Source organism: Macaca thibetana, chromosome 2 (assembly GCF_024542745.1).
Source record: "Macaca thibetana thibetana isolate TM-01 chromosome 2, ASM2454274v1, whole genome shotgun sequence".
In the NCBI taxonomy this organism is placed as follows: Eukaryota; Metazoa; Chordata; class Mammalia; order Primates; family Cercopithecidae; genus Macaca; species Macaca thibetana.
In genome coordinates this window covers 14,135,564-14,160,588 of record NC_065579.1, presented here as the reverse complement: position 1 = coordinate 14,160,588, position 25,025 = coordinate 14,135,564, and the positions used below count along the sequence as shown (strand labels likewise).

The 25,025-nt window shown below is 44.0% G+C and overlaps 1 long non-coding RNA gene across 1 annotated transcript in view; it reads left to right on the top strand.

Moving 5' to 3' along the window:
• LOC126946636 (uncharacterized) overlaps nucleotides 1-25,025 on the top strand; it is a 185,555-nt gene that overhangs the window by 32,262 nt on the left and 128,268 nt on the right. The window contains exon 3 of the long non-coding RNA XR_007722728.1: nucleotides 23,879-24,005. This is a non-coding gene — a long non-coding RNA (uncharacterized LOC126946636). The remainder of the gene's footprint in view (nucleotides 1-23,878; nucleotides 24,006-25,025) is intronic.

The window sequence follows — 25,025 nt, the reverse complement described above, 5'->3', positions numbered from 1 at the left end:
GAACCAAACCATATCATTCTGTCTCTGTCCCCTCCCAAATCTCATGTCCTCACATTTCAAAACACAATCATGCCCTTCCAACAGTCCCCTAAAGTCTTCACTCATTCCAGCATTAATCCAAAAGTCCAAGTCCAAAGTCTCATCTGAGACAAGGCAAGTCCCTTCCACCTATGAGCCTGTAAAATCAAAAGCAAGTGAGTTATGTCCCAGATACAATGGGGGTACAGGCATTGGGAAAATACATCCATTCTGGGTGGGAGACATCAGCCAAAACAAAGGGGCTACAGGCCCCATGCAAGTCTGAAATCCAATAGGGCAGTCATTAAACCTTAAAGTTCCAAAATGATCTCCTTTGACTCCCTGTCTCACATCCAGGTCATGCTAATGCAACAGGTGGGTTCCCATGCCCTTGAGCAGCTCCACCATTGTGGCTTTGCAGGGTGCAGCCCCCCTCCCAGCTGCTTTCACAGGCTGGCATTGAGTGATTACAGCTTTTCCAGGTGCACAGTGCAAACTGTCAGTGAACCTACAATTCTGGGGTCTGTAGGATGGTGGCCCTCTTCTCACATCTCCACTAGGCAGTGCCTCAGTGGGGACTCTGTGTGGGGGCTCCAACCCCACATTTCCCTTCTGCACTGCCCTAGCAGAGGTTCTCCATGAGGGCTCCACCCCTGCAGAAAACTTCTGCCTGGACATCCAGGTATTTCCATACATCCTCTGAAATATAGGTGGATATTCTCAAACCTCAATTCTTGCCTTCTGTACACCCACAGGCTCAACATCACATGTAAGCTGCCAAGATTTGGGGTTCACACTTTCTGAAGCCATGACCTGAGCTGTACCTTGGCCCCTTTTAGCCACAGTTGGAGCTAAAGCAGCTGGGATTCAGGGCACCAAGTCCTGAAGCTGCACAGAACAGAGGGGCCCTGGGCCTGGCCCAGGAAACCATTTTTCCTTCCTAGGCCTCTGGGCCTGTGATGGGAGGGGCTGCCATGAAGGTCATGCCATGCCCTGGAGACATTTTTCCCATTGTCTTGGTGATTAACATTCAATTCCTCATTAGTTATGCAAATTTCTGCAGCAGGCTTGAATTTCTCCCCAGAAAATGGGTTTTTCTTTTCTATTGCATAGTTAGGCTGCAAATTTTCCAAACTTTTATGCTCTGCTTCCTCTTGAACACTTTGTTGCTTAGAAATTTCTTCTGCCAGATGCCCTAAATCATCTCTCTCAAGTTCAAAGTTCCACAGATGTCTAGGGAAGGAGCAAAATGCTGCCAGTCTCTTTGCTAAAGCATAACAAGAGTCACCTTTGCTCCAAATCCCAACAAGTTCCTCATCTTCATCTGAGACCACCCCAGGCTGGACTTCATTGTCCATATCATTATCAGCATTTTAGTCAAAGCCATTCACCAAGTCTCCAGGAAGTTCCAAACCTTCCAACATTTCCCTGTCTTCTTTTGAGCCCTTCAAACTGTTCCAGCCTCTGCCTGTTACCAAGTTCCAAAGTTGCTTCCATGTTTTCAGATATCCTTATAGCACCACTCCCTATCCTGGTACCAATTTACTCTATTAGTCTGTTCTCATGCTGCTGTAAGGAACTTCCCAAGACTGGGTCATTAACAAAGGAAAGAGGTTTAATTGACTCACAATTCTGCATGGCTGGGAAGGCCTCAGGAAACTTACAATCATGGCAGAAGGCACCTCTTCACAGGGTGGCAGGAGAGAGAATGAGTGGCAGGTGAAGGGGGAAGCCCCTTATAAAACCATCAGATCCCATGAGAACCCACTTACTATCATGAGAACAGTATGGGGGAAACCTCTCCCATGATTCAGTTATCTCCACCTGGTCCTGCCCTTGACACATGGGAATTGTTATAATTCAAGGTGAGATTTGGGTGGGAACACAGAGCCAAACCATATCACCCAGCAACTTCATTTCTGAGCATATACCCAAAAGAAGTTAAAGTTCATATTTACGAAGAGACATAGAAGAATATTCATAGCACTATTCATAATATCAAAAAATGAGAAACAGCTCTAATGTTCATCCAAAGAAGACTGATTAAACAAACCTATTGTGATGGAATACCATTACTTTTAATATCAAAAACTGCAATTACTTTTGTACCAGCCTAATATATGATGGAATACTATTCAGCAACAAACTACTGATATATGCATGGATGAGCTTCACAGACATGATGAATAAAAGAGCTAGATAAGGCCAGGCATGGTGGCTTACGCCTGTAATCCCAGCACTTTGGGAGGCTGAGGCTGGCAGATCACAAGGTCAGGAGATCGAGACCACCCTGGCTAACACAGTGAATCCCCATCTCTACTAAAAATACAAAAAATTAGGTGGGCATGGTGGTGGGTGCCTGTAGTCCCAGCTACTCGGGAGGCTGAGGCAGGAGAATGGAGTGAACCAGGAGGCGGAGCTTGCAGTGAGCTGAGATTGTGCCACTGCACTCCAGCCTGGGTGACAGAGTGAGACTCCATCAAAAAAAAAAAAAAAAAAAAAAAAAAAAAGAGCTACACTAAAAGTTTATGTATCACATGATTCTATATGATTCCATTTATGTGAAATTCCATTTATATGATTCTACTTATATTTCATTTATGTGAAACTCAAGAATAGGCAAAATGAATCTTTGATGATAGAAATCAGAGCAGTAGTGACTCTAGGAAAAGCATATAAACTGGAAAAAGACACAAGAAAACTTGTTGAGGTGTTGAAATGTTCTTTGCCTTGATCTGAGTTATGGCTACATGGTGTAGACATGTAAAAATCATTGAATGGCACATATAAAATCTGTGGACATTATCATATGTAAGTTGTATGGCATGCACAAAATGTTAAGAGATAATGTGTTTGGTAGGTAGTAAGTGCTCAATAAACATTAGAACATTTCCTTGTCTTGTTGTCTCCTGGAGAAAAGTACAAAATGTGGCTTGCCCAAGTTCCATCCACAAACACGTATGATTTTCCACTGAGGGGACATGGGGACAACCCCCAGTTCAGGAGGGAGACAGGGCCTCATGCAGAAAGCTGGGACACTACACAGACTGTGTGAAGTGCTCCCATAGGGGAACAGGCAGGCAGAATGTGTATGGACATGGGTAGAAAAAGATTCACTGCTACTGTGTGGCTGTAGGAAGCCTTGTGGAGGAGGTGTGACATTCCAGACAGGAGACGGTGAGGCAGGAGAGCAAGTTGTAGAAGGGAGAGAGTTCAGGCCACTTTTGTGGAGAGTTGCTCTGTTTAACCAGGGTATGCAAGGAAGTGTGGTGGGGTAGGAGAGCTGGGAGCATGGGAGTGGGACAAACCATGAAAAGACTTGAGTGCCAGGATGAGCAGTGTGGACTTGATTCCCTTGGTGATGGGGAGCTTTGACGTTTCTGAGTCATATTGTCAGGCCTGTGTTTTGATGATTACTCTGGTGGATGAATGTGGCATGGATTGCTGTGAGTAGAAAATGCAAGAGGGGAGACTGAGTCCCATCCAGAGAGAGTGGTTCAGAGCAGAGGGTTAGGGTGATTGCCATAGGCCGGGAGGGTAAAGGACTCGTATGTTTTGGGGGTACTCTTATCCACACCCTGCCAGGAAAGCCCAGCTTATTCTATAGCCAATACACTAGAACCTAGAGCAAGAGTTTGTTTTGCATCAGGAATGCTGACTTAAGTGTGATTTCCTAGAGACAGGGATACTTGTCCATTTATTTCAGTTAGGGTGGAGGCGGAGGTGGGGAGGAGGACTCTTGTAGAATAAGAGGAGTGAGGGAAGCAGGGAGGGGCATTGGGAGGAGCTAAGAATGGGTGGGGTCGCAGCTAAATCTGTATCACCCTGATCCCATGGGGAGCTCTGAATTACACTCCAGAAGGGATCTAATTTTGAGGCAAGGGGGCAGCAGTTTTTTATTTTTTACTTTTTTTTGAGACAGAGTTTTGCTGTTGTTGGACTGGGCTGGAGTGCAATGGCATGATCTTGGCTCACTGAAACCTCTGCCTCCCAGATTCCAGCAATTCTTCTGCCTCAGTCTCCCGAGTAGCTGAGATTCCATGCGTCCACCACCACACCTGGCTAATTTTTGTATTTTTAGTAGAGGTGGGGTTTCTCCATGTTGGCCAGGCTGGTATCGAACTCCTGACCTCAGGTGATCTGCCCATCTTGGCCTCCCAAAGTGCTGGGATTACAGGCGTGAGCCACGGTGTCTGGCCGGGGGTCAGTACTTTTTTATCCCTCTGTCAGTCGCCAGTTGTGATTGTCCCTGGTTGGGGAAGTAAGGATTGTAACCACCTGGACAAGGCAGGTCCTTTGGTCCAGAGCAATTCTCTGGAGAAGGTGCGGCTGTGAGCCATTAGTAGGCTATACACACCATGGCAGGGACATGGATACACTAGCATGGAAAGAATAAAAAGATAAAAATCAGGATAGGGCACCACACATCCATAATGGCTCCTGTCCCTGAAGGGGATGCCCCTCAAAACTGATTTTGCCTTTCCTTCTGGTGTGAGGGCTTTTCTGGGCCATTCAGCCTGAGCTGGCCACCCCCATCCTTTACCTCCTGTCAGTCCTTTGGCCATCCCATTATCACCCCGTTGTCATTGACTATTTACCTGCCTGTCTCCTCCGTGAGGCAGAGCTCCTTGAGGGCAGAACCTGGCCCTGCCCACCTCATTGTCCCTCTTAGCCCCAGAGTCTGGCACCATCCTTGGCACAGAGGAGACAAATGCGACATTCCTCAGTGTCATGGGTCCCCTGCCTCAGTAACCCTCATCTCTATGCCCTCACCCCACATCCTCAAGTCAAGGTTGCTGACTAAATCCTGACCTGGGGAGATTTGATGAGTCGTCTGTAAAAACCAGGCAACAATCAGCTGAATGGAGAGTCTTCAACCTGGTTTTTCATTATATATGCTTTGAAAAAGTTTATTTAAAACGAATTGTATGACAAATTTCTTCTCCTTACACCCAAATGGCACAGTGGAAGGCAATTTTGCTGTTCCCCTCTTGGAGAGAGGAAAAAACCTGGGAGATCTTAAAGCCGAGTAATTATTTCCACCAGCAGGAAATCAGGACTCTGTGTTTGAACTAAACAGGTACTGGGAAAGGCTGACTGTTTAATTTCCTTTAAATGCCGTTTTCATGTATTCAGTGCTGAAAGAATCACTTCGGGTGTTAGGGAACGAAAGAGAGGTCAGTGGGGAGAAAGGAAAGATGTGACAGAGACTCAGAAAGCTGGTGAAAAGGTGATATTTAAGAGAGAGATTTTGGTGTTATCTGGCAACTGCTTGGGAACCCAGGCACACACACAGCCTGGCACCCTTCCCTCCCTACTAGGCTTCTGAGTTATGGAGAAGCTGGCAAGGCCTAGGATAATTCAGCTTTTCAGAGACACATTGTGATTACTTCCTGGAATGAGTAGTAGGTGGTTAGTCACAACCTCCTCAGGTGAACATCTCTCTGTGTCTCTAAGGAAAGCCACTTTGGGAGCTGCAAAAACCTTAGGCTCTGCAGCTGCAGGGTGCTGGATGAGTGAGTGTGCCCGTCAGACAGTCAAATGAGGGTCTGGGGAATCTGAGAGACCATGTGTCATTCATCTTATGTAACTAATACTTCAGGGTAAGTTGAGAAGGAGAAAAATGAGTCTTCAAGGAGCTTCTGGCCACCCCTTGTGTCCTTTTTCTTCTTTTGTCAATGCCTATAGGTGTCTTCTGTTACTATCAATTTCTTAATCTTAAACCTTGTTTTTACAATAGCATTCAATTTAAAAATGAAATTCAAATGTGTGAAGCATCTCCATGTGCAAGGCCCTTGGCTAATCGCTGGGTTTCAGAGACCACAGTTTTATAGGGCACACAGACATGTTAATAGGCATGGGATTAAGGAAGAAGATGCTCTTTGCTGTGTTGGGGCCAAGCTAGAGTCTGGCAAGTCGGATTAGTTTAAAGCTTTCTGGGCAGAGAGACCGGCCTGCACAAAGCCCTGGAGGTCTAAACCCCATCTTGGATTCAGGGCTGTCCAAGGAGTTGGATATGTTGGAGAATGAGGTCAGAGTGTGTGGAGGTGAGGGGTGTAGCTAAAGAGCTTAGCAGAGACCCTGTCATAAAAGGCCTTCAGAAGAACCTCTGAATGAAGGAGCAAAGGTCAGAAGAGGCTTAATGAATGGCATTTGTCAATTGTAATAGCTGGGAGTCGAGATGGCAAAGAATTGAAGCCCGCTGTCAGTGGGATTTCAGCAGTCAGGGCACTGGGTGAGTGAGTTTTCCCTCGGGCAAGGAATTTTCCCAGCTCCCCTTATGTCACTCACACAGGCAATTCTGCCTGTTGGTAGAACTTTTTTTTCCTGCCAGGTAGAGCTGATAATACCTGAGCTCAAGCAGAGAGGAGAGGGGATGACCGAAAGCCAAATAACTTGGGAAAGGATGGCCCCTTTTTTCCTTAGAACACTCTCAGTAGTGAGGCCTTCTGTTCATATTTGACTGACAGGACCTTCCAGAAGTTAAAAAATATGATCAAATTTATGAAAAATTGGTAGCTTGGTCATTAGCTACACAAATAACGTAGTTTTAAATGCCTATTCTGTGTTAGGTTTTGCACATATTGTTTCTTCTGTCACTTGGAAGCTTTTCTCATTCTTCCTTTATTTATTCCGTTCTCAGCAGTTCTCATCTTTCCCCCTCAATTCCCAGTCCCATTACTGAGAATGAGGGAAGACTGTCCTATATCATTACACCGGCTGGGGTATTTGTGGTGGTGGTGGCTATTGATGATATGATGATGTTGATGTGATGATTATGATGATTAGGAAGAAATTATAATCCTGGGATGAAGTCAATCATGAGGGAAGTAGGTTGCAGCAATCACAACAAGCACCTGGTATCTCAGTTCCAGCCTAGCTCTGTGTTCACTGTTATTAGTATATTATATGATGGGTACGAAGGAGTTGAATCAAATTTCTACCAACTCCATTCTCCATCTTGGAAATTTCTTATCTGAAAAAATCTCCAACGCTTTGTTTGATTTTAGTGGATAAAACATAGATAAAGAATGATTTTGTAATACCTGTGCCTATTACAGTACCTGAGTCATGGTTGATATACTACATATATTTGTTTAATAAATAGGAGAAAGGCAGATTGAGTTCTGATATCTTCCCTTGGGTTTAGATTCTAGTCCTTGGGAGCTTTCTGTATCCTGAATCACTTCAGGCTGCTTCTGAACTAGCTCTGGAATATACCAACTTGGACTAGTGGCCATATATTTACTGAGCGCTGATATGGTTTGGTTCTGTGTCCCCACCCAAATCTGACCTCGAATTGTAATCCCCATGTGTCAAAGCTGGGACCAGGTGTAGGTAGTTGGATCACTGGGGCGGTTTCCCCCATGCTGTTCGTGTGATAGTGAGTAAGTTCTCACAAGATCTGATGGGTTTATAAGCATCTGGCATTTCCTCGGCTTGCACTCCTTCTGTCCTGCCACCCTGTGAAGAAGGTACCTGCTTTTCCCTTGCCTTCCACCATGATTGTAAGTTTCCTGAGGCCTCCCCAGCCATGCGGAACTGTGAATCAATTAAACATCTTTCTTTTATGAATTATCCAGTCTCAGGTATTTCTTCATAGCAGTGTGAGAATGGACTAATACAAGCAGCTACTATGTGCTCAGAACAATGGGACTGAGAAATACCAAAGTGCCTCAGGCCATGGACTCTTTTGATTCCATTGGGACAGATCTTCTTTGTGCTGTATTTATTGACAGAACTAACTCCCTGCTTCACTTGTTTTGGCACAAGCCTTTTTCATTCCTAAATCTCTACTGCATCAATAATCCAATGGCTCAATAAAGCTTTGATGAGTGGATGACTGGTACTCACAGAATCATTTGTAAATACAGGTTGGGGACAAGCCGTTTGTGGGTCTAACATTAATGACTGTATCTTCCAGAATTTGAGGGTGTGAGAGTTGACTTAGGCTGGGCAAAACAGGCCTTGCTTCTTCCCTGAACTGTTTTGAGACCTTAGATAATCCGTGGCTGAAATAAGCCTCTTTTCAGCATCTGTAAATGAGATATTTGGATCATCACTTCCCTAATATCCTTTCCAGCTTAAATATACTAATATTTTAAGTCTATTAATAGGAATTTCTGGAACTCTGGGTTCAAAGATGTAAAACAAGGTGAACCCTCAGGGTCATGGCAGGATGTAAAAGACATGAAAAGAGTACCGGGTGCTTAGAACTTCCTTCTACCTTGCTTAGTGCTTGTTTTTGTTCCTTGTAAAATAGACAGGAAAACCCACTGTCTGCTCTGGGGTGCTACGGCAATTAATTAGTTAATGTTTGTGAGGTACAAAAGGAATAAAAAGTGCTGCATGTAAAAAAGTCATATAAATGCTAAGTGTTATTGTTTTTCATCTGATTCTTCTCCATTCTATTTCAGTTTCATATCAGAGTAGTCATAACAGCATCAGTTGGGGCTCCTCTGGCTAATTATGCTGCCAATAAAAGGGAAAAAAATTCCCTTTTAAATTTCCGTTTTAATTTCTCTCTGTCTATGACTCCTCCTGCCTTTTCTCTAGCGTGTTGTTCATAGTTGTTAACTACTCAGGGGTCAGTAAAAGTAAGCACTTCTATTATTCTCCACACTCATCCCAGTCTGTGACACCAATACTCTCCCCATGAGGCAGCAGATGGCACTTTAGTGCTTATTGGGCCAAAGCTATGGAGGATACACAAATGCCCCATGTGGGTCTCCACCCTCCAGGGGCTCCTGTCTGTGTGGGAAAGGTAGAGGCCAGCCCTGTCTCCTGCCACAGGGAGAATGTGACAAGTTGGTGGGGGTAAGGCAGTGGGGCTCTCCATGGGCCACACAGTAAATCCTGGAATAATTGATACCTACACAATAATGCCATATAACGAAACAACCTCAAACTCAGTGGCTTAAAACAATTTGCATTTATTTAGTCTAAGAGGCTGCAGGTTGGTGATTTAGACCTGGCTCAGCTGGGTGGCTTCTTTGATCTCAACTGGTTGTGCTCTCATGTTTGGGGGTCGGCTGGCTATTGGCAGAGGTCAGATGTCCCTGGAAGGGATGGCTGCAGAGACTGAACTCTGCCCCACCATCTCATCATCCAGTTGGCTAGTCTGGGTGTATCCTTCCTAGGATATTGCAGAAGTGTGAGAATGAGAGGGACATCTGCAAGGCATCCCGAGGCCTAGGTTCAGAAGTGGCACACCCTTACTTTTGCTTATTCAAATGGCCAAAGAAAGTTACACGGTTGAGCCCATATTTGGGAGGCGGCAGGGAGCAGAACACACATTGCAAAGGGTGGGATACAGGAAGGGGTGAGGAACTGGGGCTATTAATGCAATCAACCTGCCACAACGTGGGATTACTGGCAGCCTTGCCCCAGTGCTCCTCACCCTGCCAGCTGTCCATTTCCTCATCTCCAGAACAACCGAGGGGAGCCTCTTCAACTGTCAATGCTGGTCAGCATTGTGCGCTATGACTCAGTGCTGACCAGGAGCTTCAAGAAGGCCTTGTGGAGCTTGATCAGAAACCCTGGCAGACTGGGCGTGACATCAGGAGAGGGAGGTAGAGAACAGCAAGAGAAAAAGCTTAGTGGCAGGGGAGCTAAAGGGGTGTTGGAAGGTAGTGTGGTGTGGTTGGAGGAGGGTATATGGGAGAGAAGTCTGAAATGGCAAACCAAACCCAGATTGTACTATGTGTTCACTAGCTGGGATGTGGGGAAGTCAGTGGTTAGCTAATGTGTGGACCTCTTTTGGGGGAGTCTGATTGTGGAATCAGTGTAGAGGTTGGAAATGTAAGTACCATGTACTAAAATATGGCTTCCACTTCCAAAGTTGAGTCTCATGACCATGAGGTTCTTTCTTTCTTTCTTTTCTTCCTTCCTTCCTTCCTTCCTTCCTTCCTTCCTTCCTTCCTTCCTTCCTTCCTTCCTTTCTTTCCCTCCCTCCCTCCCTTCCTTCCTTCCTTCCTTCCTTCCTTCCTTCCTTCCTTCCTTCCTTCCTTCCTTCCTTCCTTCCTTCCTTTCTTCCTTCCTTCCTTTCTTTCCTTCTTCCTTCCTTCCTTCCTTCCTTCCTTCCTTCCTTCCTTCCTTCCTTCCTTCCTTCCTTTCTTCCTTCCTTCCTTTCTTTCCCTCCCTTCCTTCCTTCCTTCCTTCCTTTCTTCCTTTCCCTCCCCCCCCTTCCTTCCTTCCTTCCTTGCTTCCTTCTTTTCTTTCTCCTTCCTTCCTTCCTTCCTTCCTTCCTTCCCTTCCTTCCCTCCTCCTCCTCCCTTCCTCCCTCCCTCTCTCTCTCCCTCCCTCCCTCCCTCTCCTCCCTCTCTCTCTCTCTCTCTCTCTTTCTTTCTTTCTTTCTTTCTTTCTTTCTTTCTTTCTTTCTTTCTTTCTTTCTTTCTTTCTTTCTCTTTCTTTCTTTCTTTCTCTTTCCTTTCTGTCTGTATGTCTGTCTGTCTGTCTCTCTCTCTTTCTTTTTCTTTCTTCTCTATTTTTCTTGAGACAGAGTTTCACTCTGTTGGCCAGGCTAGAGTGCAGTGATGTGATCTTCACTCACTGCAAGCTCCGCCTCCTGGGTTCACACCATTCTCCTGCCTCAGCCTCCTCAGTAGCTGGGGCCACAGGTGTCCGCCACTGCGCCGGGCTAATTTTTTGTATTTTTAGTAGAGACGGGGTTTCACCGTGTTATCCAGGATGGTCTGGATCTCCTGACCTTGTGATCCACCCCCCTCGGCCTCCCAAAGTGCTGGGATTACAGGTGTGAGCCACCGTGCCCGGCTGAGGATCTTTCTTATAAAACAGCTGTGTTGAGTCAGCATGCATTGTGGAGTATAATCACAAAACAATTAAACGTTTTTTGGTTCTCACGGTTTTGCTAAATATATTTGGTAGAAGCAGTCCTTCCTCTAGCCTTGGGTGACAATTCAAGTCGACTTAATGACTTCTTTAGTTACTCTGGGCAATACAAGGTCCTCTGGGGTTAGTAATTCAATGTCCACTTCCTATGGAGGAATCAAAACTTTGAACTCGGTTTAGTGTGATACATCCCCCATTTTGCATTTTCTGTTCTGCCAGCTAAGGGCTGCTGAGGAGAAGGAAAAAAAAGGAATGTGGATGGTTTCTTCTTGTCCTGGGTGACTTCAGTGCCTGCCCTTCCTACCCCCAACTTGTTAATTACAGTTTCTGCGGTTCTAGGGTTTAAAGAAGGTAAAAGAGGTGAGGAGCACAGGAGCATTTTTACCTGATGGGTACTGGTGTGGACTGGCTGGCATTCTTTCTGACTCTTTCTCTTAGGGTTCTGCAGACATCCTGTGTTAGGTTGGGTGCAAAGTGGTGGGCAAACCTGGATGGGGAAGGGTGGGAAGCCAAGTAAGGGTGTAGATTCAGGCAAAATCCCATGGAGATTGAGTGGATTACGAAGGGGCACTCTGGAGTGTAAATCACACCTCAGCGTTTGTCCTGATTTAAAGCAAAGAAGCTGGGCTTTCACATGCCTCCACCTATCCTATGAGGCACTGGCTGGGAGAGTGGAATGTAATAATGGGAGTGGAATATGCAGGGATCTAAATTCCCAGGGGCTTGCAGCAATTTCCTCCTGCAGGGAAAGCAGCTTCAACTCGAAAGCAACACTCCAAAGAGAGTTGCAGGTGCAGGCTGTTAGAAGCAAAAGCACATAGAGGTTGGGAAATAAATGAACGAAAATGGTAAAAGCAATCCAAGGAATATGGTGATGTGCTGACAGTATCCTGGTATTTCTGGGAATGTAAGTCCTGCTACCCAGCCTCCTCTCCTCTAGCTTGGCTGTCAGCTGTTAGTCTTGGGATTATTCCAGGAGGAGTCAGAAGTCCACTGTAACCCCAAACAGTGGAGGACACACCTCAATAAGTCACAGCACAGCTCTCCAAAGGAATTCTCAAAAATTTCCTTCCAATGAGTCAACCACCAGCCCTTGTAAGTGGATTTGACAGGCCTGTCATTTCTGGGGAGGAGCCATTTCCTTTTTGAATGACAGAGGTGTTCTGCCACCTCCTTTGGAATGTATCTGAGGGTAAACTTCTGTTTTTTAATACCCTGTTATGCTTATTTCATGTGACCTTCTGTAGCAAGGATGTTTGGTTGAATCCACAGACACGCATGGAGCTCTGTGTTCTGGGCCCCAGGGAAGCTGAAAGTATCAGAGCTGGTGCCTCTATAACTCTTGGTCTAGTAGGGAAAGGGAGCACTGGACACTTTGCCTTCCTCTCAGTTAACCAGCTTAGACAAGCCAATCTGGTAGGAAAAGATTTGAACCATGGCAGGGCCCAAGACCTTTACATTTCTTTCTTTTTTGAATGGGGAAAGTGGGCACCCCTCAGAAATTTTCTCAATAACTGAATGAGAGAAGTAGGACCATCAGGTTTTGAAATGAGCGTTATGTTTCCCTCTTGGAGGTCAAGAAATTAAAAGAAAGCCCCGGTGTCTTTACAGAGCAAGCACAGAGGAGTCCAAATGTTAGAAAGGAAATTGGAGGCTCTGTCGGCACAAGCCCCTGCCAGACTCATGTAAGCTGAGGACTACAGAAGGAGTAAGCAAGTTTCCTCCACCAGTGCTGGAGTTTAAAAGTGGGGTAGGTGGAGGCTTGCAGGGGCTTTGACAGGTTCACAGTCTATTGTCGAGGAGAACCTGAGGGTTTGTATCCTCTCTAGCACGGTGACCCTTAGCATCCATCACTAGGTTTCTCCTGGTTCTCTGGAGCTGACTGAGCCCCTGCTTTAGGGTTTTGTGTTATGCCTCAGAATTGCAGGGGGTAGGTGGTATAGGTCACTTTGGAGCCTCAAAGTGCTGATTTCGATTTAGGCTCTGCCACTTTCAAGTTCTGTATTTCTGGATATGTCTGTCAGCCTCTCTAAGCCTTAGTTTCCTTGTCGTAAAATGGGGGAAACTATGCTTACCTTTTAGGATTGTGGTGAAGATGAAATGAGCTATCATGTGGGTAAAACCCCTGGGACATGGTAGAGGCTCTGTAATTGTCCTTTTTTACTCCCTTGCCTTGCTTTTCAAATGTTGTGGGGTTTGGAAAGAAAGGTGAGAATGACTTTCTTCCTCTCCAGAGCAGCTACAAGCTGTGATCTGGGGACAGGGAGACTCAGCTGTGAAAAAGCCAGCCTCATTTTGGTAGTTTGCAATGGTCCTAGGAAGTCTGAATTCTGTGGCAGGGGAGACCTGCAAGGCTCATGCTGCAGTGCCCCAGGTTGAACAAATGGGGTAAAGGAAACCAAGAGAGCTGAAATGACTTGCCCAGGACCACAAAGCCAGTGAGTGGCAGAGCTGGGATCAACACTTTGTTCTGTGTCCCTGCATTGGCCCAGCCACCATGTATTAAGAGAGCAGAGCATGTGCTTGTGAAGTAACTCCTGGCTCCAGGGTGCACAGTTGGACCTCACTCTTTACCCCATAAAGTCTTCTGTTACATGGGGAGCAGTGGTCAATTTCCAAGCCAGGTAGATCAGCATGTGTCTCACTCCAGGAAGACCTGGAGTTTCCTGACCTCCTAACATCAAGGTAGGTGGCCCTGCTGGTCTCCTCTGGGATTCTTGTGCCCAATTTGTATGTTTATTTTTGCACTCCCTTGCCTAGACTATGAAGACACGATCTAGACTTTCTTGTTCCTCGTTGTGTGTCTAGGGCCTTCTGTATGCCCTAGCACTGAGTAGACTTCAATAACTGTGTGTATGGGTGAATGACTAGACCAGTTGGGTTCATTCTGCTGTTGCTTCCCCTCAGGTATTTTAGACCCCAGTTTGAGTGTGAGTCCACAAGCCACTGCCCTCATCCAGGAATGACTTCCAAGCCTCCTGGGGAAGCACTGGCCTGGGCACTGGTGACAGGAACTCTAACGGTTTCTGGCCTCAGCTAGTAAAGACTTATAGCATCTCTCACCTGGCTTCTTTCTACCCCTGAAACTTGGAGAATGACTTGAGTAGATGTAAAATGTACTTACCAAGACAGATGTTCAATATCTAGAATTGCAAGCCTACCAGAAACTCTCCAAGTGCTGGGTAGTGTCCCCCACAGGGCTGCTTCACATGGACCTATCCACCGTGATCACTTAGCACCCAGGCAGTGAATACCCACTGTCTGTTGGCCTGGTGGCTTTTGCCTCTGTGTAGGAAGGGGGATGAGCTAGCTGCTCAGAGCTCAGTCAGCATCTGCTTTCTCAGACCTGGGGGAGGGTCTCAGGGGAATGGTGACTCACTTAGAACAGGCTTCATTGCCCAGAATGCCCTGTCCCTGTGTTAAGCAGAGCAGTAAGCTTTAATTGGATCATTGCATCTTCCCCCAGGAGGCAGCTAGCAAAGGTGGGAGGTGAGTGACATGGATGGGCTGCAGTGATTCTATAGAAATGGCAAGGAGAGACAGCTCCGAGATGGATTATGAAGGGAAAATTCCTCAGGGTTCACTGGACTTGTTGGGGGTTGGAGTAAGGACTGAGGAGGGCAGAGGAGACAGAGGAATAAGATGAAACTCTGGGGAGGAACAGAGAGGCAGAGATGTAGTGATTAAAGTCTAATTGTTTCGTGGCTTTTTCTTAAAACCACATTTTATTTGAAACTCACAAACTTCTGCTTCAAATTACTTCATTGGTTATATTTGTCCTTGCTGCAAAATTTTGCAAATGAGACCAAATTCTCTGTAATGATATTTCTTTGTTGCTGTGATCATGCTTTTACTCAGCATAACAAATAGGCAGCTTGTTCAAAGTGAGGGTGGCTGCTGGGCTTCTAAAACCCTGGGAAATTCAAGAAGGAGAGTACATGACTTCAGCAATACCTTATCACTGCGCAGGTGGGGGCAATGCTTGCTTGTTAGTCCAAGATCCTTATCCTTTTTTCCTTCCTTCCTTCCTTCCTTCCTTCCTTCCTTCCTTCCTTCCTTCCTTCCTTCCTTCCTTCCTTCTTCCTTCCTTCCTTCCTTCCTTCTTCTTCCCTCCTTCTTTCTCTTTCTCCCTTCCTCCTTTCCTTATTCATTCATTAAACATTTATTGAGTGTCTACTACGCACCAACTGGGATACGGTGATAAGACAAATATAGTTCATATCTGTCTAGCATAGATATGGTAGGAGCTGAGTCATTGCATTCATTTATTTGTTCAATAAACATTCATAGAATACCTAATATTTGCTTATCTCTGTGCTAGGTATCAGGAATGCAGGGATGAACAAGAGAGAACAACAAGTTCCCTTTGCTTTTGTTCAGGATATATATAATCTGGGTGGGATGAGATGTTAAGCAAGGAGATTCATAAAATAAAAATATAATGACACAATTTGAAGTTTGCATAGTTCAAGATAACCATAATCCACATGGTTATCTTTCCTTCATTGGCTCAAGTTTCATGAATATGTTCAACCTGGAGCTTTGGAAATGCACTCAAGATGGGGTGACTTCCTGGGAGGGAACATAAGATCTCAAGTTAGTCTTACTCCTTTTCTGGTCATTCTTCCTTATCACAAAGAAGACTCAAGGGATTAGTGAGGCCCTTCAAAACTGTGTTGTTGGAAAACCAAAACCAGCTGTGGAAATAGTGAATTCCAGCCTCAGTTGGGACTCTTATTTTCATTGATTTCAGTGGTTTTGTTATATTCCCAGTGACTCCAGTCCTAACATGGAAACCTAAGCCCTATACCTGCTGGGACAGGGTTCTGACATTTTATGGCAGAGGTAAGGTAGAAAAAGCCACATACATGATTGATTTTACAATAATGTTTCTGTAGCAAAATGATTTAAACACAAGAGGCGAACACCCAACACTCTTCCCAAACACAAGTAAGAAATACAAGACCTCTAAGACCTCATTCTCATATGTACCCCTCACAATCGTATCATACCAGACAGAGCAAGCATAGAAGTCCCAAAGACACTGACTACTTTGTGTCTACAGGTTTTTAGACAAACCCATTCTCCCTCTCTTCCTCTATAAATAATGCTGATCTCACTGGGTTTTATGAGCATTTAATGACACATGCCTCATAAAAAGTATTTTATAATCAGTAAAGCACTGAATTTATTACTGTTATTGGGTTATAGCAGTAATGTGGTCCTTGGTTCTCACTTTTGCAAATATAGAACCCTTAGGGTATTTGTGGCCGATTAGGTTTTCCAAAAATGGCCACGATAGCATCCCCCATCTCACGTGTGCATCTTCAATATGACCTTGCTATGCCTTTCTCAAGAGAGAATTTTCTTCATCTCCTTGACTCTGAGTTGACTCCAGACTGCTTTGACCAATAGCACAGTGACCCTGTGCCAGTTCTGGGGTGTAGCCCTTAGCCAGCCTCGTAATTTCTGCTTCCTGCCTCTTGGAGCCAGCTTCCATATAAGAAAGAAGTATGACAATCCTGAGACCACCAGATGATATGCCATGTGGAGAGACAGAAAGGCCAAGGAGCAAAAAGGTATACCAGACATGAGTGAAGAAGCCATCTTGGAAGTGGATTTTCCAGCCCTGGCTTCCCAGATTCCCAGTTGAAATCTGGAAATCCCAACCCATTGAATTGTGGAAAAATAAAATAAATGTTGTGTGAACACACTAAGTTTTGAGGCTACTTGGTTACCCAGCAATAGAAAACGAAATAGTTACTTTTTTCCTCTTCTGGTTTTGTGTATCTTTTTCCCAAGGACTTGATAATTGTATTGAGTTGAGAAAAGCCACAGACTTTTCTAGCCCAGGGGCTCTGGTGTTCAAACCTTGACTCAGTCATCTTTTAGCTGTGTGTTCACATAACACTTTGAACTTCATTCAGCTTTTTAATCTATTATAGGGCCTTATAAGGCCTCCTAAAGATACGGGGAGGCCACAATGAGCCAGTCCATTGAAAGTGCTTTGTAGCATTGTTTGGTCCTAAGTATGCTGTCAGGCATACGTTGTCAATCAAAAGAACCCACTGAGGCTCTGTAGGACACCTGCTGGTTAGTTCCACATCCCTGGTGAGGCTAGCTCCCCTTGGCACTTGTGTTTGATACATTCTGGGCCTACTTTTGAGATGGGATGGGGCAAAGCCTGCATGGGGCTGCATAGTGCATAGTGTGGAGGCTTCAGATGCAGCTCAGGAGTGCTGAGTACTTAGTGCATGTGCCAGGCCTGTAATTTCTATACTACTTCTTTAATAGCAAACTCTTAATACTTACTTCTATTGCACAGATGAGAAAACTGAGACTCAGAGAACCTGATGTGGCTTGTGTAAGGATCTACACTAGTAATGACAGAACCAGGACAAGAAGTCAGATTCCTAGTCACCAAGTCCAGTAAGATTTGGGGCAATCACTTAGAATTTTTGACTTCAGCATAAGGTGAAGAAGATAAGAAAGTATCCAAGAGGCATAACATTTTAATCTGAAAGCATTGCAATATGATGATTGCTTAAACAACATAAGAAATTTGGAGTTCCTTTGAAGCTGAAGACACCAGAAGTTTACTCCTTCCAACTCATCGTTCTTGGCAAAGTAGGCATAAATGGCACCTTATTCCTTCCGTTTCCAGTTGGAGGTTCTTCTGTTTTGAGCATGTGTGTTCCTCTTTTCTGGAAGTTTTTCTTGACAGAAGCAGAGAGGTTTTTGACAAACAACTTTAATATTCTTTGTGTCTGTGTGGCTGGCTCTAATAATCCCGCAAGCTTACAAGGTCACTGTTAAGATTAAATCTGAGTCATTGGAGGCAGATGTTGACACATCATTATTTAAATCCTGAGCTGCCGAAGGACTCTCATCCCCATGAGCCATGATTCACTGTCCAAACGAACACCCCAAATTCCACATAGCTTGCTGAGCAGGGACTCTGGACTCCATTAGGGAAAAAATTTGCCTTGCTTTGTGTGGTGAGAACGCCCTACTTTCTGTTGCAGAGGAAGCGTGGCCTACAGGGAGAAAGAGTGTTTCAGAAGACCTGGGCTCCTGTCTCATCTCTTGCTCTGGGCTTTATTTTATTACCTGCTCTTCATAAACTTTCCCGTAATTTATGCTTGCATGTTTACTTATATGTTATTGTTTTTTATTTTTTATTGAAGTATAATTTTAAAGTAAATTGTGTTAAGTGTCCAGCTTGATGAAATTTTACAAACGTACACTCTAAGTCAGCACCATGCATATGACAACATGCAACATTTTCACCATCCCAGAAGGTTCCCTTGTGCCTCTTTCCAATTAATAACCCTTCAAGGTGACCACTGTTCTGACCTGTGATGCCATGGATCAGTTTCCCCAGTTCTAGAATTTCATATAGAAGTCAAATGGCACGTACTCTTTTGTATCTGACTCTTTTGTTCAGAAAAATACCTGTGAGATTTATATGTGGTGTTGTGGGTATCAATGATTTGTTTCTTTTTATTGCTGAGTATTATCCCATTGTATGACTAGACCAAAATTTGTTTGTTCATTCTCCTGTCAATGGATACCTGGTTTGTTTTCAAACTTTGGCTATTATGAATAAAGCTGCTCTACCTATTCTTGTATACATCTTTTTGTAGATATATGTTTTCATTTCTTTTGAGTAAATACCTAGAAATGGGATTACTAAGTCATAGAATAGGCTGGTGTGTGTTCGACTTTATTAGAAACCATCAAACAGTTCTTTCTAACACTTAATGTTTTCAGTCTTTTAAAATCTTAGCCCTTCTGGAGGATGTCTACTGGTATCTCAATTTAATTTTCATTTTTCTGATGAATATTGATGCTGAGCACTTGTACTTATGCTTATTGACCATTTATATATCTTTTATTTTTGCAAAGTATCTGTGTAAATATTTTGCCAATTAAAATGGATTTTAATGGTAGAATGCATTAATAAAAATACTAGTCAGGGAATGGATTGCAGAATGAAGACAGAAAACCTGCAAAAGAGAGCCCTCAAGGGCGGCAGTAAAAACAATGGATACAGTTGTCACCTTCTACCCTGTTTCCAACCTGTAATTGAGTGGAAGGCTTGAAGGATGCCATCGCTTGGCTTATTTAGAACAAAGAGATGCAAGTGGTAGGGATTGCAAAACACACACACACACACACACACACACACACACACACACACACACACACACACACAGCATTGTGGAAAGCAGATGAGCTTAAAGGTCAGAAAATCTGTGTTCCAATCCTGGGAGCTCAGGAAATATTATGAAAAGGTATCATGTCACACACTGCTAGCACCACTGGTGCAGAAATAAAATAGGGTTTACTGGGGGAAAATTCTTAGGCAGTGGAGTACAAGCAATTCTCTGAACTCTCATATTCCTGTCGTTTTGGCCATGTCTAGGGGTGTGCAGCCCCACGACCAAATTTCCAGAAAAGAGGAGCTCCACCTCCATCAGGTTCCTTGTATTTATAGGTTTGGGGCAGGAAGAATACCTATGCAGCTACACAGCAATGGAGGCTTCTTAGTATCCTTAGGAAGAAGGAGCCTTGGAACCCAGCAATTGGGTTGGTATCCACCTACGCTTTTGTTGAGATAACTCAGACCTGTTGACCTTGCTCTTTGCTAAGTCACTAAAAATGGGAGAGAAAACAAACCTTCAGAACTGTCTGGATTTGTCATTCAATAGGAGAGTTTTAATCAATGTAATCTCTCTGAGTCTCTGTTTTACCACCGATAAGATGGGGATAATACTATCCCCATTTGATGTATGGGGATAATACTATAATATAATACTATCCCCATACATCAAATAGTGTCTTGAAGAACTATTTGAAGATTAGAAGTAATCATGTAAAATATCAAGCACATTGACTATGATCAAGCAAGAGCCCAACAAATATCAGTTTTCTTTATTTCAAGGAGAGAAAATTAAAATACTTGTTATCAATGTGAAAATTTTACACATATGGGAAATTTGGCTGGTTAGCCGATGCCAGCTCTATGCATGGCAGAGGCGTTTGCTCTCACTTGACATCACACTTCCCTATCTAAAACCTGGAAGGAGGCTTTTATGATAATGGCCTCTGGGGATTATAATTAGCATGTGGCAAGGGCACATTTTCCTTATTTGCTGTGCAGCATTAATGTATTTGAGACTTTCGAGGATAGTTGCTGGATGTTGGGGGAAGTAGCAATTGGATTGAAGCTGTATATTGCAGCACCCAAACAGTGGACTTTTAGATGGCCTAATTCATGGAGGTGTACATTATGAAATGCCAGATTTTCATAATGGAAGTATAAGAGTATTAGAAAAAAATCAAAAGCTTTCCATGTATAATTCTCTTAATAAAATCTCTGATTGTTTATTAAGGGATGTGGGTTGCTATGGTGACATAAAGGAGCAGAATTTGAAGAGGATTGAAATAGACATTCTAATAGGGACAGGCATAGCTTATATACACTTAGAGAAAACATTGATTTTTAGAAACAGGCTTGAGATATTGTGTAGAGTGTTCTGTGGTATCAAGAAAACTTCCTGAGTTTCTGTGTCAGACCATCCTATTTTTTATAAGTTGCCCATTTAATCCCTTATTGCGTTTTATTTCTCGGCTATAGTTGAGTTTGTTTATGTGTTCATTCATTCATTCATTCATCAACAAATAGATTTTAATAGCATATATCTGCCCATTCTGAGGGATATTCAAATATGTAAACATTTGGTCTCTTAGAGTGATTTCAGGAGAGCACAGCACGTCCCTGTCACTGGCTGACTTTCCTCACTGAATTAGTCTGCATTCAATCACTGTATTCAGTGACTTCAATACTGGGGAAATTTAATATAAAGAATTATTAAGCTATGATAAGATAGTGTATGCAAAGATGGAAAAAGAACACCAAAAGGTACCCAGGGAAACACAAGTGTGAAAAGTAGTATTCAGACTTCATTGAAGAAGATCTTCAATTGCAGGGTCCTGGATAATGAAGTTTGCTTGGTTGCAGTGGCCAGAGCTAGTCTACATAACTGGGTAAACAGCAATAACCTTATGGGGCACAGGTAAGCTGAGGTTGGGAGATGTGCAGCGGGACTTTGTGGGGATGCCACTACAGGAACAAGGCCCAGATGTGCAGTGACTGGCTGGAGGGCTGCAGCAAAGTAATTACTGGGCCTGGGCCAAGGCTGCAAGATTTCTGGAGAAGCCTGCTTTAGGTGCACAGCTGGGGCATAGCACCCCTGGACAATGTCCCCATCCACATGCTCTGCTGACAGAACATGCAGCCGAAGCTAGAAAAAGCAAAACAGCAAGCGAATCAAAGAGAAGCCCCTTCCTTCTGTAGTGTCCTGCCATCGCCCTCTACTGACAAATCTTAACATTGTGCTTACTGTAAAGGAGAAATGCTGAGAGTCCAGTTGATTATGGCAGAGCAGGCACTGAAGGGTGAGTTTGGAGCTTCAAAGCAATACATCAATAAGTGGCCGACTGTCTTGGTTGTGGATTATCTTGTGAAATTATTGTAACATATTTGAATTCCATTCCCATCCCCAAAGAGGCTTCATTGACTGTGAAGCTAGGAGGTGGTTCAAGGGGGTTCTAAGAGCAAACTCTTTAGAGAGGATGACAGCCTGTGGCTCTGCCCAGGCGGAAGGCCTGGAATGCAAGTCTAGGCTGGTAGCAGTCATTTGAACTGAGTTTTTTCCTGCTGAAAGGTAGTTTATATTCATTTGGTTTACAGACTTGGAATCCCAAGGACACAGGTTTGAGTCTCAGCTTGTCCAGTCACCAGCTGTGAGTTCAGATACCAGTGTGTGCCTAAGGGTACTCCAGGATCCAGCTCCAAAGTTACAGACTTCCCAGTCATATCATAAGTTTAGCCAGCCATTCCCTAAATCAGGAGTCAACACATTTTTCCTGGAAAGGGCCAGATAGTAAATATTTTAGGCTTTGCAGTCTACATGGTCTCTGTCGTGACTACCCAACCCCCTTCTTTGTAGCACAAAGGCATCCATCGACAATGAGCAAATGAATGAGTTTGGCTTTGTGTGGGGAGGTCCAGTATTGGACCTAATGGCTGGGACCAATGTGTACCTAGGGACACCCTGGCTCTTGAGCTAGACTGGCTTCTCCCTTTTCAGAGGAAATTTTATCTCAGGTTTCATTGACCTGCCCTGTTGTGGGCCTTGGTTGGAATCCCTGAAGACATCCTAATAAACTGCCTTATCTTTAAATCTGGAGGAGCCAGGGTTGGGGATCTTGGCTGCTTCCTCCCTAGAATGTTCCAGGCTTTTTATTAGGTTGATGCAACGGTTATTGCGGTTTTGCCATTGAAAGTAATGGCAAACACCGCAATTATTTGCGCATTAATCTAATATTTAAACTTGGTCTTTAGGGTGCAGCTCTATAAACCCAGTAAAGTGGTAGCTTTTGCTAAGTTGTTAAAAAGCAAGGTGTTGTTAGCCCCCACAAAGGGGGCTGTGGAACAGAGAAGATCCACTTCCCTGTTTAAGCAGCAGCGTGACAATACAGCCTCAACCATACCCGGCCTATGGCTGCCATAGCTACTAAAGGTAAAAAGTTGTCACTATAGGCAAAGGATCATCTGTTGTGGTCACCTGTGCATTTTCTTGGCCCAGAGAAGACACCATACACTCTAGGAAATGAAAGGAAATTTACATTTTAAGGAATTTTACATTTTAAGGAAAGATACGAGCCAATAAAGTAACACATTAAACGAATCGCCTGATGGGCAGAGAGGGGGTGAAGCTTCCCAGGCAGACATGTGCCAACATGCCTCAATTCTGGGCTGGTTTGTGAGCTTTGTAGCTGGTCTCCCACCTCACCAGCTCATATGACAAGGTAGCTAAAGCATCCTTGCCTTTTCCTGTGCCTTTTTTTTTTTTTTGGTTCTATTTAAATTCTGGGGCAGAAGGGTTGATGCCAAGATATTTATGCCCTTTTGATAACTGCTGCTTAAGCTGCTTCTTGACAGACAAATTCTAATTAAACAAGTATAATAAGTTGCAGAAACACAACAGCTCTCAGAGCTTTTCCTGTGGCATGTCACATCTGAAAAAGCCACATCCTGTAACTTGCAGATACATTTTTAGGAACTGCCTCTGTAAAGTTGCTTTGGCTGTTTCTCCAGAGATGTTGGTTAGGTTAACACCTCCTCCTTTTTTTTTTTTTTTTTTTTTTTTTTTTGGTGAAGAACTATTTTTGGGTAGCAAATTAATTGTGGGGAAGCTCAGGTCAAAGAGATTTGTATTTCTATACGGTAAATTCTACCCTTATCTTAGGAATGTTACCACAGCCAATTAAGTGGCTGAGTTGGGATTTGAACTCTGGTCTTTCTGTCACCATACAATACAGGAAATAAAAGGAAAATGGAAAGCAACAAAAACAACAACAAAAATAAACCAAGTAGTCTGGTGCTCCATTTTGGATATAAGATGTAACTTGGATTTGAGGAATGGAGGGTAATTACAGTGGTGATATCCAGTAAACTATTGGAAATGTGGGCCTGGAACTTGGGTAGCAAGGGCGGAGCAGAGATTTCATTGTGAAAGTCTCCTATTTTGGGCTTCATTCATTCATACCTTTGTTTATATCAACAATACCCTTTGTTTAACCTAATTAAATGACATTTTTACAGGTTGTAGTGGAAGAAGCATTAAAGTGGAATCTCTCTCTCCCTCCCTCCCTCCTTCCCTCTCTCCTTCCCTCCCTCTCTCCTTCCCTCCCTCTCTCCTTCCCTTCCTCTCTCCTTCCCTCCCTCTCTCCTTCCCTCCCTTCCTCCCTCTCTCCCTCTCTTCCCTTCTTCCCTTCCTCCCTTTCTTCCTTCTTTTCCTTCCCTTTTCCTTCCCCTTTCCTTCCCTTTTCCTTCCCCCTTCCTTCCTTCCTTCCTTCCTTCCTTCCTTCCTTCCTTCCTTCCTTCCTTCCTTCCTTCCTTCCTTCCTTCCTTCCTTCCTTCCATTTTCTTACCTAGGCTGGAGTGCAGTGGCATGAATGATCACAGCTGATTTCATCCTTGAACTCCTGGGCTCAAGCAATCCTCCTGCCTTAGACTCCCAAGTAGCTGGGACTACAGGAATACACCACCATGCCTGGCTAAGGTAAGCTTTCTATACTGAGTTTTGCCTTTACACTTGCTGTGTGCCTTTGGGCAAGTCATTTAACCTGTCTGACTCTGGAAAGACTAGGAATTTGGAGGGAGTGGTAGGCATTTAGGCTAACCTGTGCTTGTTCACATGGTGGGCATGGGTTTCCAAGACAGCATGTGGAAGCAGCTCAGATCTCCTGAGGCCCGGTCTCAATGTCTCTTCTGTCATATTCCATTGATCAAAGCAAGTCACAAGGACAACCCAATGGGAGGAGCTGCAAAATAACATTGTGAAGGAAGGAGAGAGGAGAATTGTTGAAAGCCATCTACACTGAGCTAATTTTCATCCTGGGATCTTCAAGGAAAACAAGTAGTTAATATAATGTAGTGATTTGGGCATGTCATGTTCCTGTGTGTGACGTTAGCTAGGAGGATGGGCAGGCCAAGAAAGTAGAGATAACCATGGACAAGGAATCAAAACTTACCAGCTGCTTGGCCTTGGACAAAACACTTAGACTGTTAGAAGCTCAATTTTTTTGTCCTAAGGTTCCAAAAACCTTTATTAAGCCTGTTGTATTCTAGGCACTAGAGCTGTAGATAGAAAAAATGAGTGATTCTTGTGTTTCTATGTGTGTCTATCAGTGATTTTGGGAGTGACAGATGTTAGTGCCAGCCAGTTTTGGCAATAAAGGGTTATTTTGTTTAAAAGACACTGGGCTGTTGCTTGCTGTTCAGGTCAGCTTTGAGCCTTGCTTACTGGACCACTGTTTTGTTGAGGGAGCTCTGGGTAATGGCTGAGGAAGATTTCTGTCTTATACTCTGAGGCAAGCATTTCCCCATGGGAAATCTTCTCTTGTTAGCTTAACTTTTGAATTGCTCGACCCCTTTGGGGGTTGGTAAAGGCTTCAAGTGCATCTATATTCTGCTCACTTGTCCTGGTTGATTTTCAACTTTGTTTTCCAGCTGTGAAAAACATATGTATGTATGGCAGTAATTGGGAATTTAATAATTTTTGATGTTTCTTGTGGTGTTT